Here is an 11,695-nt window from a genome sequence, read left to right as displayed (position 1 = left end):
AAACACAGTTAAAAGACAGTTCACTAATTTGCTAGATCATTAATATGAAATGTGTCTTACACCTCTGTGTATAATAACTGGTTTACTGTCAAGAATAATTTTTAATAAACTTTCTGACTTCAAAGATGTACCATAGGTAACAAATTAAGCCAATGCCAAGAACTTTGTGTCATGCCACCTCTTCCCCTTTAATCCCTTCTCCCTTATCCAAGAAACAAGCAGACTGGCACTGGGAAGGGTGAAGACTGTATTAAACTGAGTGATTAGCTGATTCCTGTGGGAAATGTAATATGTAGGTCTTCCAAAAGCTTTTTTTTCCTCCCTTATTAGCATATAAAACACACAGATGTTCTGTAAGCATGCCTTCTAGAGCTCACTTAATAGAGGAATATTTGGAGCCAAGGGACCTGCCTGAAATGGTAGAGCAGTTAAATGTGCTTTCAGTTATTATTAAACAGTTAATTTTAACTCCAATGCTTTGCTAGAGGGAATGAAGTCTTACTGTAAAAAATCTTTGTTACAGGATGCCGTAATTCTGACAGATCAGTTTGTCATGAAAGTATTCATCTTTCATGTCTCTTTCTATGACATCTTTGGCCCTGTGTCAACTCTGAATCTCAATATCTATACAAAAGTAAATGCAAAGGAGGAAAAATCATATAGCATTCTGAAATGTTATTCTAACTGAATTATGGGGCAGATAATTTTCTGATTTACTTTGCATTGGATAATGTGGTAACAAAAATAATACTGGAAACAAATTTTGCTGAGTATAAGTATTTCATAATTTTTGTTCACTTATATGGCTTATTTAAATGAAATATTTAAGTTGGCATTATTTTTTTTTTCTACCAAAGAAAATCTAAGTTTTTACATAAAGTCTATCTGCATTTCTGACTTTGTTGAATAATCTGGACCTTGATGACTTTATGATTATTTTTGTTGTTTATGTTGGACTAGCAAAGTACTATGTTTACCTTATGGATTGCATTTACTATAATGGGAAGCTGTTTGAACCTGCTGCTTTGTTCTTCCACCCACAGATCTGAGGAAAGTACCATATTGTTTTTTACTCTTTGCTTTCTGGTGTGGTTAATAAGGCCTTTTTGAAAATAGCAGTTATGTTGATTACTGTTTCCCTTCTTTTTTTGTTTTGTTTGTTTTACTGCTTTTCTTCAGGAGCTCTTTCTGTTCCTCTCCTACCAGGACACTGGGCTGGATGGAGACCTGTTGGAAGGTGTGGGAATGGGGACAACCCTGTTTGGTTTTTGGGGTTTTTTTTCCCCTCCATTTTTGCTTCAGCCGTTACTTGTCTCTCTCGTAGAACATTTGTGATTGTTCTTTAAACATAAAACTGCTGCAGAGGTGTCTTCATGTTCACTCCTCCTCGCCCCCATGGTTCACAGGCATTGGTCCATAACATACACAGTTGCTACAGCCTTGAGCTGCTCTAATAATGTTGAATTTGGTACAAAAAATCACATTGCACAATGGATCTGTACAAAAAGGCTGCTTTGGAGTCCTTTTCTGAGGGCTCAGTGGCTGCTGGTCTTCAATGCTGTTCTCCCATTACATTTAGGATGTTAAAATAATTAGAGTAATGAGTTCTACCTGGATGCTCCAAAATAATGTGCATGTATGAGTTCATTGCACTTTAAAGGCAAAGCAGACAAGTGCTTTTGGAGGTTTAAATGACACTTGCAGAATATTCCCTTTTTCTCCATGTTGCTGTAGGTGTGTGCATTAAATGGGAACTTGATAGGCAATGGAGTGACTGAAAGAGACTCAGTCTGGTCTTGACACCCCACTGCCCAGGGAGGTGGTTGTCACCATCCCTGGAGGTGTTTGAGACATATAGATGAAGTTCTTATGGAAGTGCTTAGAGGTGGACCTGGCAATGTTAGATTAATGGTTGGACTTGACCGTCTTAAAAGTCTTTTCCAACCTAAATGATTTTATGATTCTATGAATGATATGTGTTGTTGCTTCTGTGCACTAAGCACACTGCATTCCTATGTATTTATGAATTTCCTTAAAATATGCCTGGTAATGCATAAGACTATAGCATTTTCAGTGGAAATCTGAGGCAAACACTCTCACATACAAAGTACTGCCATCTACATCTCTTCTTTACAAACAGGGGCTATCAGGTAAATGTGTGAATCTCAATTCTTTCTAGCCTTGCATCTCTGGTACTTGGGACATGAGTCCATGGGAACTTTATGTCTAAACTCTAAGTACTTGCAGGTGTGCTGAGAGTCTCCATGGCCTGAACACTCCTGGGCAATTTTCTCTTAAACAAGTGCAGTTTTAATCTCAGCCCTCTAACTGCTATGTGCTTGTTCTTTTTTATTTACTAATAAGAAAGAGAAAATGCTGTGAAAGACTAGACGTAACAGCTCAGCTGCATTGCATAGTTGTCTACAGGAAGGCATTCTGATTTGGAATGGGAATGCTGCATTTCAATGCTTCCTTAAAACAGCCATGCAACCCTCTGTCTCTCAAAGCAGCTCATCCCTTAGAAGCTCTAACTAGGAAATAACATTTTGCTGCTAATAAGAAGTAAAATTAACGATGATTCAGGATCCTTAAAAGCAAACACTTATGCCAAGGAATACAGTTTAATCTTAAAAGTTCCTTTTTACTTGTTCAGGAAATCACTTTCCTTATGATGAATCTCTGTCAGCCATTTCTATAATTCTTTCTGGCTTACCTGATTTCTGTTTTACAGAAAATCTTACAAATCTTGCTTGTAAACTTTCTGGCTGCTCCTTTTAACTTTTGATGAGTACTCTGCTAGTGAAACTTTGCAGCTCCCTCCACTGTTGTTTCTTTTGAGAAACAAAATAGCTAATGAGAGAAGGTCACAGAAGACTAGAATAAAAGAGCAAAAAAGGGGACTACTGAGGAAAGGCTTCAACCCTTCTCTTTCAGAAAGGTCAGGAAAGTTTGCTTTGAAAGGTTAACTTCATATGCCTTGATTTTTATTATTATTATTATTATTGCATAGCCCATGCTTGACTGCTTAAATTGTAAAATGCACTGTTACTGTGCAAAAGTAATATTATGTGTACTAGTTAATTAGAACTTAGGACTTAAAATGCTGTCTCAGAACAAATGCCAGATTTTTTAAGTAATATTCTCTAACCATTCTGAGGCTCTGTAGCTCCTGCCACAGTAAATTACATCATGAAAGCATCTGTGTTGGTGTGAACCAGCACTTTGTAATTAATTTACCAGTGTTAAATCAGTTGGATTGCTGCTTAATTGGTTGAATATTTCTAGCCATATGAAGTTCTTATTCTCAGAAGTACAGTGCATATGTGGTAAGGTATGGTTCTCTTTTGGGGGATGCCAGGATCTCCCCAACAAATCAGCCATGTTTACTTTTTCCACTTCTCTAATGATAGCAGGAAACCCACTCCCACTAAACTTTTTCAAAATCAATCCTTAAAATGAAAGCTAGGCTTTTAATATCTCTTGTCTTATGTTCTACGAATTGTTTATCAGAAGATGAACTTAATTGTAGTACAATCATATTACTTGGTCACTGACTCACAGGGGGGTGCAAGTTAATTCCCTGTGATTCAGTGGCCACCTTTGAAGATTAGGTTATCTTGTTTAGTAAAAGAAGTGTAAATTTAGAAACTTCATGTCAGGCAGGTTTTTTTTAAATACAACTTTGTCTTTGGACATCAGTAAGTAGATTGTAGGCCTACCAAGATGTTTATTTGAGCCAGTTTAGTTTACTGAAGAGTTGCCTAACAGGTCTCAGTAAAGGGAAGAAATCAAGGAAATTGGGATGCATGGAAGAAGCTCGTTTGGGCTGAAGTAGAGTCATGCTAATGCTAAAAAATATTAAAGAGACCCAAGGCTCTTGAGGCTGAATGAAGTAAGTGTGATAAATGCTGGAAGTGGATACTTGGCAATACAGGTTCCCTAGTAAGGAAAGCGGTCCCATCAAACTGCTGTTGTAGAGCATGATAGTTGGTGCTGAGGACCCAATGTCTCCACTCATTCTGAGTTTCCTTCAGCTGGACTCTTTTCTGCTCCACCCCAGACTGAGGGCCTCTTAATTGATGGAGCACATTGGGCATCCTCTGAGCTTTCCAGTTAGTTTCATCCCTAAAGAATTCAGGTTTGCATACTCCCAGCCTACTTTGTGATGGAAACAAAAGCACTGTCAGTGAGGATGATCTTTAAAGTACCTTTGTGACCTGAACTAACACACTAGTGTGGGCATGCCTGTACAAACTTAAGAGGGACACAATCCCAAAGTTTTAAAACCATGGAGTTGAAACCATATAAAAGAATAGCAGAACTTGGCAAGAGGTCTCTGAACACCAAAGTTCCCCAGGAATACTTCCAGTGAAGTATCTAGTAAATGTACAAATTTACAGTATGGTCCAGTCAGAACTGGGAAAGTTTATTCCACAAATCAAGGATATAACCTTTAGACAGGGATTAAGTAGTAGCACTTCCAATTTAGAGGAAATGGCATAATGTGAGTTGTGAAAAATAGGCAGTCATGAGTAAAATGAGTTAATATTGACTGTCAGGCATCGGTGCTGTTTCTGGCATTGTCTGTATTTATGATCACACAGGTTCAGTGGTGCTACTAGGGAAAAACTTCGCAATTTTTTTTTTACGTAAAATCTTACTCTGCAGGTAAATTTCTGTATTCTTTAATCTTATCCACCAACATTTATAAGCATAAACTGACTAGGGAAAACAGTGTCTAAAAATTGATGTAACAAGTAACAAATAGATTCAATTAACCAGAAAGTATGTGGTTTTTTTCAATGATAACATTATTTCAATATTCTTTCCACTATTTCTTATTATATCAATGAATTACATAGAAGAAACTTGGTCCAAATTTAACATTTTTGTATGTGAAGTGATTTTGGCCACCAGGTACATTCCTGCTTTAGAGTAGTAAGAATAGATGAAGGGTTTCTTCTCAAGGGTAGAATATTTCTGCTGGAAAAGCTGCTGCTTTTCTCTTGTATCACTTCCCCCTTGTCTCCACCCCTTTTGTTAGGGGACCTCTTACATTCTTAAGATAGTTTTTGAAGGGAAAGTGTTACCCTGTTCTGAAGTGCCTAGAACCCATCAATAATTGTCTAGTTTTTAAATTTTCTGCTGAGGTTTAAATTAAGAGCAAGTTAATTCTCTAAAAAAAATGTTGGCAGCAGTTTCAAAGGAGGCTGAATTGATCTGTAAACTAATCCAATCTAGTGGTTAGAAAGTATTGCTACTTACTAAAATTAAGGTTTGAGCCTTAGTATTTCTTTAATTGGTACCATTATAAAATAAGAACAATAAATTTTATATTAGAAAATAATTGCAGAATAGCCACTTCATTGCTGATTTAGCACTATTAGCATCTGTACAGACCTTTCGTGTTGTAGCATTATAGTTTCTGGAAATGAACAGACACATTTCCAAAATCAGCAAGTTTAGGTTGTACGAATATTTTTGAATATCAAATTTTGTTTTCACTCATTTCATAACTGTTCAAGTGCTACTTAGTTCACTGTCTGTTCTGGTATGTCATGCAATTATTCAAAAAAAAATAAAAAACCCCTTTTATAGGTACTAAGTGCCATGCTTTCCTCAAGGTGATTGTGCTGCCATCATTTCAGGTAATGTATTATAATGTCATTGATTTATGCAGGATGCAAAATATCTGTGTGCTTTCTTCAAGGCTGTAGTAATGCCTAAGTTGTTAAATGAATGACAGTTGATATGATGTTGGCATAATATGGAACAGAAGCAGTTTGATCAGTTCCTAATATAAAGAAAAGTTTACAGCTTTATTCAGGGATTTGATTTAATGAAGAGATAATGTGAACCTTTTTTTTCAGCAGCAGTTCAGCACACCCCGAACAAAATTTAAAAAAACTGCACACTAAGTGCATCCTATATAATGCTGCCTTCCGTTGTGGGGAAACCCCTTTAGTCTTATTACTCATATTTTATTGGACTAAAGCTGTGCATTACATCCAGAAAATATTTCTGAAGAACAGCATCAGATAAAATGACTGAGTTCCAGACTTATATTCTCATTAGCACACGTTTCCTTATGATGGTGTTTATTCCACTGAAAAATATTTTCTTCTCTGACTTCACTTGTATTCCTACAAATTTAGGCTTTAATATTTCTTTCTTACCAATTTTCTGTATGGTATACATACTGTTTACTGTTATGTGAAACTTGCATGCCAAGAATTACACTATTTTTCTGTTTGTTCTGTAATAAGACTGAAGTATTTTCTGCCTGTTTGGAATAACTTACAGATATAATTTGTATACATAAGAAAAGGTCGTGTTGTTTTGGTTTGTTTTATTTTTGTGAGGTTTTTTTTTTCTGTTTTTAATTTCTTTCTAGAAGCTTAAATGGAGAGGAAGACAAGTTGTTCCATGAAACCAGATGGGATTCTGCAACATTTTCAGCCAAAAGCTCTTATGATCCTGTTTGGCTCAAATCTGTAAGAATTCTGTTTGTTAGACACTGGTGTACTTACAGTCATTTTTACGTACAGAATGTTTTGTAGTGTATTTCTCTGGACACTGAAGATAATTTTTCCTTTTGAAATATATCAATACATGTGTTTGAGATGAATGTGGTAAGGGTTTATTTTTTGATATACACATATATATATGTATATACATATATAAAATAATTTTCAAATGTTTGAAAAATGTTTTAAAAAGGGCTCAGATCACTGGGTTAAAAAATGTTCTGTGTTATGAAATCCAGCAGGACAGACAAAGGGGTGAAACTGATGTGTCTCTGACAGTGTTTTGGAGTCAGTGGTTCTAGGAAGCCTTGGGGTCCAGGGACTACTTGTAAGAAATCATTGAAAGGTAACTAAAAAAGGCACATCTGCTCTCCAGAGGCTTAAGTTTACTGTACGTAGGCTTGCACCACAATCCAAAACTGCTTAGTAATCTGCAGATTGAAAAACGTAGTTGCGTGGAAATAGGGCAAGCATTCAGGATATTAGTAATTTGAATTGATATTTGAAAGCGTGTAGATTTTTACAGAAATGTGTATATTTCTTTATTTAACTAAAAATATGCTATTCAAAAGACATCCTAGATGGAAAAGTGTTAAATGAATTACAGTGCACAAGTTGCTGGTTATGTACTTCATGGATTTCCTTTATTTGCATGTAAGACACCTCCTTTCAAAAGCCCTTGCATTCTTCTGGACACTAAATTATTTGTGCTGCTTTTTACCAGGCATGCAATATATGTTAGAAGTTGGATGAAATTAGCTTACCAAAGCACTTTGTTTAACCATATTTTTTCTAGTAAGAGTATTGGTGAATAGACAGATCAGCTTCACAAAGAAGCATAACCTGAAGCAGGATGGTTTTACAGAGACCTCCTTATATGAAATGGATGTTTTCTTGAGCTCCAGTTAGGGTAGGGTGTTTTGCAATGTTTAGCATTGGTAAAAAGCACAAGTGAGCTTCATTTTTGTATTCACACAAGTGTAACTGATATGAGGTGCTATCAAAAATGTCTTGAAACTCTTCCAGACAAGCTGTGCTAATCAGCTGAAAGTTATCAATTATGTTGGCATTAATGAAAAGGACTTTGGTCCTCCTCTAGAGTAGTTAAGTGCATACCGTACCACTGTAGTATGAGGCTTCTGAATGCTTTTTGTGCCATGCCCAAGTGCAGCGAAAGCCTATTTTAAAAGAGGTTCTGTAGGTGTGTTGTTTATTTTGTTCTTTACAATTTGTTTGCTTTTTAGCACTTAGCTACTGGGTAAATGTAAATATCACAAATTATAGTGTGGAAAACAAATAGAGGAAGCCTTGAAAAAGCTGATTTAAAGATTTTAATTAGTACATTAAACTTTGGCCATAGGTGGCACAGTGTCTAAATCTTAGCCAAAATAATAAAGAACACAGTTACAGCTCTCAGTAACTGCAGTTAACACCATGAGTCATTTCCAGCTGTCTTCTCCAGACATTAAGGCATTTGAACAATAGCAGCTGACCCTGTGGCTCTCTTATAAACCATTTTCACTAAATCAAATGGAGGAGGAACTGTGTGTTCACAGTTAAAGGATGAGGATTGCTGGAAGCTTTGCAGTGCATACTTCACAGCAGAAGGTCATAACTAGATAGAAAATATATACTAGAAATCCTTTCTAACATGCTTCATCTATATAATAGCATATTCAAGATCCAAACCTTCAGTTCTGTTGTTTGCCTTCATTTTAGAACAAACATAGAGATTTTAAAGTTGTCAGTATTTGTTTCAACATCTGGACAACTAACATTTTCAAAAATGTGTAGGAAATATTACATGCTGAGTGCATTATGTGTATTCATTCCTGTTTCATGCTACCTATTAGAAACCTTGCCATCATTTATTACATATTGGAAAGGAAAAAGATAGGTAAGGGACCATCAATTATTAAAATACTATTGCTATTTGTGCCACATCAACCTGTAGATGTTCTGTAAGAGCTTGGAAAATGGGATTGCCTATTAACAAGAAAAAGTAGCCAAGCCAGACAAAATATTCTTAGAGATAAGTGCATTAGACATGTATGAAGCAGAAAACTGAACTGTGCTTTTGGTTAGCAGGGTTGTACCTCAAAACATGAGACCATTTCTTACTGTAGCAGTCCAACAATGCAAACAGTTTGAGAATTTTTTTTTTCCATTTAATAGTGCTAAAATCTGCTTGCAGGGAAAATATTTAGTTTGGTGGTTTAAGACTACATTTTTCTCCTAGTCATGACTTCAGAAAAGTTCTAAAACTGGGTGTGAGAGGAGGGCTCTTCATAAACCAGTGGGATGAAAACTTCCTTTCATTTTTGGTATCCAAACAAAACAATAGATTTAACTCAAGATTTTGGAGACCCATAAAAGGGAGGAAATTCAGAAAGCAGTATTAAAATTTCACCATCTGCTCACTTTAAAGCAGTGAGGAGAAGGGGGAGGTTTCTCTTATGCATAACCATTATAATCTGAATTGCAGTAATGAGTGGATCTGAAATAGGTACAGCACTCTCCCCTCATTTGAGATACTGATTCAAGTGGAACTCTGGGCAGAATGAAGTAGAAAAAAACATATTGAGAGCCTCAGCTAGATGTTTTCCTCTTCTGTGCCATTGTTTCCCTCTGCAACTGTGTTTTAAAGGTTTCTCACTGCCTTGGGCGATGCAATATTACCTCATATGGGCCACATGTGAGTACTCTAATCTGAGGCGGAAAGGAACCTGTTTCCCCCATCTGTTTTGGCGTGCATGTGTTGGTGCTGCTGTTCATGCTGACAGCTGTGTTAATATGCGAGGCCACCTGCCACATGGTAGATATTGCATCTTTGGGTAAAAGTCTGACTTTTCTCCCTTTGTGGAAGGTGTAGATGGCTAAAGCTGGGTTCCTGTTAGCAAGTCTGATAGCAGTTCCCATTTTATTATTTTAAACTTGTCAAAATTACTATTAAGTCATGTGGTACTCAGTTACTCCAGGGAACGCAAAAAAAGTAATTATCTAACCTGGGCCACATTCATCTTTTATATTCATATAGTTTTACTAGTTTGATTAGAATTTACTTATGTGCCTCTGGTAGAAATGCCTTTTGGTACATTTCTGTATTTTCCGCTTTTACATGCAGTGAAGAAAAGAGAAACAGATTTGAGTATAAAATGTTATTGTTTGGGATTAGCATTTCTGATTAGGTTGGCTCTTTGTTCTTGGACAAGCACAGCCCTGGTAGTGCCTCCTGCTGCACTGTGGTGCCCCTCCGGGTGCTATTCTGGCAGAGTGTGAACAGATTTTGGATGCAGCTAGATGTTTTGACTGACTCTGTGTGTGCAAACCACTCACCATATTATACTTAAGTACATCCTGAGGTGGTTATGAGGATTAATGAATGCTTAAATCCTTTGAAGATACCGGATGCTTTATAAATGCTAATTATTATATTCAGGTTTGCTACAGCTTAGGGATTAGGCCTTACTCAGGCAATAGGTAGGGAATCTGTGAGATGCACATGGCAAAGATGAATTAAAAGAAATAAGTGTGAATGAGAGCCTAAGCTTCCCTGCAGCCTGTTTGTGCAGCCCTATTTAATTGCTTTTAATAAATTGCCACTCTTCTAATTTGGTTTTGGAGCCTTAATTACTTTTATTTGGTATGTCAGAGAGAGTGTCTCCTCTGTAATGTTCCATGGGGGCTGCTGTTACATTTTGTAGTTTTAACCCTGATTATCATTTCCCTGAGAATGGGCTACTCTGTGTAGGTACTCACAAAAAGTAGTTTCTTTTTTCTCTATACTGTTCTGGAATGAAACATTTAATATTTTAGTGTCAGTTTTGAGACATCAGTGTGACTGAGATAATTGTCTGCTTCTTGCCTGGACACTGAAAACTAGGCAGGATCTTGTTGTGTACTTAAGTGCTCATCCCCTGAATAAGGTTTGTGACTGGCAATTATACAATAAGAAAGCTACTAGTCCCAGCTCAGACAGACTGGTAAAGATTTGAGTACACATCCAATATCCACCTGTGTCTTTGTTTTGAAACTCCACGTGAAAGCTATGTAAGACCTGGACAATATGAGGGGAAGCTGTCTGTGCAATTCTGAAATATTTTGCTCATAGCTGAGGCAGTGGCAAGCAGACAGCAAAGTAGCCAGCGGTTTATTTCCAGGCTGGTTTATTGTTGTTGCTTTGCAGATGGGCCTAGGGTACCAGCTTCACATTTACCTCAAGCTGCAGCCACAGCAGGCTGATACTGTGGCACAGTGGTAAACAATATGGGAAAAGAGGCTTTAGGTATTGAGGGGGTGATTTGAGGTGAATGAATGGAGAAGGATTTTACAAAAAAAATAAGACAGCACTAGCACAGGTCACCCAGAGCGGTGGAGTCTCCATCCTTGGAGATATTCAAAAGATATGGCCCTGGGCAACCTGCTCCAGAAGGCCCTGCTTGAGGAGGGGGAAGTTGAACCAGGTGACCTTCCAAGGTCCCTTACAACCTCAGCCACGCTGTGATTCTGTGAGATGGCATGATGCAAAAAGCAGTCGATAAAAAGGTGTGACATTTAGGCAGTCACAAAGAACAGCAGCTGAGCAAGAAGAAAGTGTGGTTGTGTATTTTAAATCCTGACATCAAGGATAATCTATTTTACCAGTAATTCACACTCAGTGAATCATTAAGATTTTGTGCATCACTTCCATCTATAAAATGGAGATAATATTTATCACCAGATTGTTGCAATGGCAAGGTCGTCTCTGTTGGTAGGGATAGTCGGATGTTAAGTCAAGGGGTGCCACAGTCCTCAGAGAAAAATGAAGGTTTCAGTATTAAAAAACAAAAAGCAACAACAAAAAACACATTAAAAATTAAAAAAAACCAAAAACAACCAAACACAATCACCAAAACACCCCAAAACAAACAAAAAACAAACAAAAAAAATCAAACCCAACGAACCAACAACCCCAAACACAAAAAACACCACCTCCAAATACAACTCCTTTCTAGGAAGAAATATTTTTAAAAGGTGGCAGAATCCCCTTTCTCCAAATCACTCGTTGTTGTCAGCAAGGATGGTCTAAAATTAACCCAAACTAAGCAAGGGAGTTGAGTGGTAAAACAGCCACAGTGCTGCTGCTGTGTACCTTCATCTGATGCAGATGTTTTACTGTGCTGGCATGA

This window comes from Nesoenas mayeri (genome assembly GCF_963082525.1).
Source record: "Nesoenas mayeri genome assembly, chromosome: 1".
NCBI classification, from domain to species: Eukaryota; Metazoa; Chordata; class Aves; order Columbiformes; family Columbidae; genus Nesoenas; species Nesoenas mayeri.
The sequence above is the reverse complement of the archived record's forward strand: the minus strand, read 5'-3'. Positions refer to the sequence as shown.